The sequence below is a fragment of the Lynx canadensis genome, chromosome D4 (assembly GCF_007474595.2).
Source record: "Lynx canadensis isolate LIC74 chromosome D4, mLynCan4.pri.v2, whole genome shotgun sequence".
NCBI classification, from domain to species: domain Eukaryota; kingdom Metazoa; phylum Chordata; class Mammalia; order Carnivora; family Felidae; genus Lynx; species Lynx canadensis.
In genome coordinates, this window is record NC_044315.2 from 82184714 (window position 1) to 82189359 (window position 4646).

At 42.7% G+C, this 4646-nt stretch overlaps 1 long non-coding RNA gene across 1 annotated transcript; it reads right to left on the minus strand.

The window, feature by feature from the left end:
- Positions 1-345: 345 nt before the first annotated feature.
- LOC115500154 lies at positions 346-3674 on the minus strand. Its single transcript, XR_003964411.1, has 2 exons — positions 3602-3674; positions 346-985 (listed from the first exon to the last, which is right to left on the minus strand). It is a non-coding gene; the product is annotated as an uncharacterized LOC115500154 (long non-coding RNA).
- Positions 3675-4646: the final 972 nt, after the last annotated feature.

The following is a 4646-nucleotide window of genomic DNA, read 5'->3' on the forward strand; positions in this document are numbered from 1 at the left end:
ACAAGAACAAGAGAGGGTGATTGATCGATTAATTTATTCTCTTTTAAAACTTGGAAATTAGGAAGCTAAAATAATCACATTCCTCCTTCCCCATCTCTGGGTAGTGCCATCATCTGAATAAGCAATGCTCGGATAACAGAATGTACCTTTATCATGGGGAGGCCCTTGGACAGCAGTACAAAGGGCTTACAAAGTGAGCAGACTGGCTCAAGCTAACAATTGCCTTTGCTTTGTTTTAGCAGTTTCCTTACAAATGAATGGGTTTCAAGGGCTAAGTTATTATTAGTTTTCAATTCCTTGTAATTTGATACCAAAACATATCAAAAATAATAAGCTAAAACAATATTCAAACCCATATTTTATTGGCTTTAATTACACACTTCAGTATTTACAAAGTTAAAGTTTAAATGAAAAGTCTCTATTGTACTGTATTAAAAAAATAACTACAGCCCAAATTCAAGTGCCCTGGGGCAAATACATATCAATCAGAGCTAAGAATCAGTGACTGCGTCAGGAACCAGGCAGTACTCTGTGTTACAACAAAGCAGTTTATTTGTGATCAGTGTTTGAGACTCTATACATCCTTCACAAATTTAATTTTACATAATCTGATACTCCTCTTAAAACTTAAACTTTGAACTGCTAGACTTATTTCCCTAGAACAGAAGGGCTGGTATAAGTTATTTTCCGGAAATGAGGTACCGTTTCACAGAACTAGTTTCTTTTTTGTTTTCAAGTTTTAGAGAACTAAATTTGCATTTGTTAAAATCAAAAAGTAGGAAAGATGTTCTTTACAAATAATTTTGATCAAGTATGTGTTCAAAGAAAGCAGGATAAAAAGGCTTTTTCTCTAACATTCTGTATTGTACTGTATTTGTTGTTCAATAGGAATTAGCTTCTGTCATTTGCTAAAAGAATGAGTAGTGGGGAACAGGATATGTTGGGAATTTCATAACGGGTAACAGAACCATTCTCTTGGGTAAACCTACAGAGAAAAGAAACGGAGAGGACTCCAAATAAGTTTAATAATCCAATAAAAATTTCAGGTTAAAAAATATCTTACAGTAATTATCGTTAACCTTTTCCAGATTAGTCAGTCAACATGAACCGTCTGGGAGGAGACCCACAAACCTCTCAACAGATCTCCTGTTTTGAAATTGCTCCTAATATTTTGATCGTTAGTTATTTTCCACTCAAAATTAAGAGGGCTATATCCTAGGAAGAATGATATTCAGAAGGCAATTTCATTTGAGTGAGCAGCCATGAGTTCCAAAGATCAAAAGCAGTGCTACTGATTAATATTCCAGAGGGACTCCAGAAATCCAGAATCGTTTTCAATTTGGCACATCACATATTACAGGAGAAACAGGGATGGCTGTCAGTCAAGACCCAAAGCACAGCTTTCCGTGCAGGCCTCCGCTCCCCAGAGAGACCGCTCCACCTGGAGTCACGACCAGGTACTTACTTTCTTAATGGCTACTGCCGATATTGGCGTGGCAAATCTGGAAAGATTAACTACTTGCTTAATTTTGTAATGAACGAGTTCTTGTGGCCTCACAAACTTCTGCATACTCAAGCATGATTTGAAATCTGCTATTTCTAGTCTAATATTTAACCTATGGAGAAATCACAAAGCAGCAACAGCAGGTATTCAAGAGCACCAGATGATCAGAGGGAAATTACCCCACATGCAACAGCTTTACAAAGGCCAAAAGACATATTTACCTTACAGCCAAAATAAAGCATTGTTTTAGTAGGTTGGCATCACAGTAACATTTAAAAACCAAATCTTTTATGTGAAAAATGGGGGCATCAAATTTCACCAGCTTTGGAAGTCAGTTATATGGCACATGGAAAAGAGGAGCCTTCTGAAGTGGGGCTCAGAGGCCACAGGGTGAAAGTATAATGTTAGAGGAAAGGGAGGAACAAGAGAGAAAAATTAAAGACTGAGGAAAAACATGAATGCAGCTTAAAGCCTAGACAAACCAGTGTTTCAAGGAGAAAAATTAAGCTCTAGCAAACCTGTACTGAAGAACGTGAGACTTCACTTTGTCTAAAAGAAAGACACAGACTTAACAACCTGCCCCAGCAGGCGGGTGCTCTGCCGCTCACGCAAGACATAGCACGATGGAGCAGTGAGTCAAGATGCATTTGGATAAACTGCCCAGACCTAATTCACAGGCGGGTGAGGTGGCCAGGATACCCACAAGGTGGCTGAATGGGAAAAGCAAATGGCCAAAACCACAAGGAACTAGAGAATTTGAATTTAGAAGCAATTCTGGGTGAAAACATTTTCTTGAATAAGTTCTCACTTCCCAATCACCCCACATCAGGGACGTGGGGAATCTGGGGAAGCCCTGACCATACTGGAGTGTTCCAGAGGAAACATTCCGGTAGAGGAGGAAACCCCAGACTGGGCACTTTGCTGTAGAGAAAACTCACCCCAAACATTTGACACTTGCAGCTTCTCCACATCTTTCCAGGATAGAAATAGTCTATCTTAAAGGGGAAAGTCGTAAAACTGTTCATTTTCTACTTATTTTTTACAGTTAGGACATCAGATGAAGCTTCAATTTAGCAGTGTCGTAAGGACCCATAATTTTCATCTGAACAAAGATGGAAAAGCTGACGCATGAAGAGAGAAAGCATAATGAAGGGTCCTGAGACTCGTGTGGAGGGCTGACGCCACAAGCAGTGGGACAGTCCACGTCCTTCCCTGCTGTGCGCGTGCACATCCAGCCTGAGGTCGCACCAACACGTGCTCACGCGTGCACGCACCACGCTCGCGCCACGCTCTCTCACGCGCACGCACACCCGTGCTCTCTTCTTCTCGCGGTGGCAGACATCCTGCAGATGGCGGACCCACAACGTGTAGCGCCTCAGGGAAAAGGTCTAAGAGGGCATATCACTGACTCCAAACCTACTGCCTCCATTGCCACATAAACCTCATTCAAAAGTTATCCAAAGGGCCACTGAGTTTCATTTCTGCATTTACTTTTATTTTACTTTCTTATTTTTGGAGGGAGAGGAGACAATCCTATGATTCTGTAACACGTACCACAGACTGTCTGCAGTCAGCACTTCAGTAACGCTGCTGGCGAGAGCCCACTGCCACGCTGGGGCTCATTTACGCCACCTCTAAAGCAAAGTTTGCGGAAAAGGACGATGGCTACAAATTTGAAGTGAACATTTCCTAACCCTAACTCAAGTCACCCACACGGTTTCAAGCCAGAAACTTCAATGCAGCCATGTAACCGGCGAGCAGTCAAGCCAGAAACCGGGTTTGGCCCTTCAGTAGCCTTTGAATGGAGTATAAGTTGGCTGTAAGAAGAACTACTTAAAATATTTAATTTCCATATGGTCAGAAACAGGCAATTAGAACAGGCAGTCCTTCAATCAGGCAAAGCGGAGAGAAGAGCAACTCCAACCAAACCAAGAACCACAAGGTTGTGGCATTTTCAAAGGGAATTTAAGTTGGGTCACTAGAATGAATACGTCTGAGATCCTCCAATTCATTGAAAGAAACCCTGGATACAAACTGTGCTCTAGATTGCTGTGACAGCACTGCTAAGAGGAGAAATCAGAAACATGGCATACATACCATAGGCAGGGGCAGCGGTGCTGTAACCATACGGTGCTCCGTAGCCTGGTACAAAGAGAAGAAAGCAGATCAGTCCAGAGCAAAGGGCACTCGACCGGTCCTGGCCCAGTTCACAAGGACTGCCTGGCCCAGCATCTTGGCCCTGAGGACTTCTAGATGCTGGATGAACGAGAGCCATTCCCACAGTGGCCGCACCCTCTGTTCCCGCTTACCGTGAAAGATTTCTCGCACGACCTACAAGGTTCTCCTAACCCACCAGAATAGTCTTTCTCCTTGCACTTACCACGCTGTGTTACAATTATCGACTCCGTGTCTGTGTCCCCCACTAGGGTGACAGACACCAAGTCTGACACCTTTGCATCACCACAACTTGGCAGAAGGTCTGTCACATAATAACCACTCCCTACATATACTTTGTTGAACAAAGAACGCTGAGAATCACTCAAATTACTAATTTCTTTAAAGTTGGAAAACAGAACTTTCCAGGTTTCTTCAGAAGGCAGTGCCACAACAGGCTAAAGCCTCAACTGGTGCTAAAAATGGGCATGTGGATCAGGTTGTGAGCTTGGGGACAAGGTCCATGTCTCCTGATAATCTGAATTCCTGGCCCCAGCACAGAGGCTCTCAGTAAATGTTGGCAAAACTAACATTAGCATCTGGTGCCTATGGAAAAGGCTCACACTGTCAACAAAAACCAGTCTAAAGAACAGAGAAGTTTCTGAATCAATTTGTTCTGGCTCTAGATTCTTTTATGTCCTTAAACATTTCATTTCTGAGTTGTCTTTCCATATCTGCAAAATGAGAAATCTTCCAAGCTTCTTTATAGTGTAGTAGGGATTAAAAATACTGTGTTAACAGAAGCCCCATCTTTAACCTTTCAATAAAACAACTTTAAAAAATATAAATACTGGGGCACCTGGTGGCTCAGTCGGTTGAGCGTCCAACTTCGGCTCAGGTCATGATCTCCCAGCTCGTGAGTTCAAGCCCCACATCGGGCTCTGTGCTGACAGCTCAGAGCCTGGAGCCTGCTTCGGATTCTGTGTCT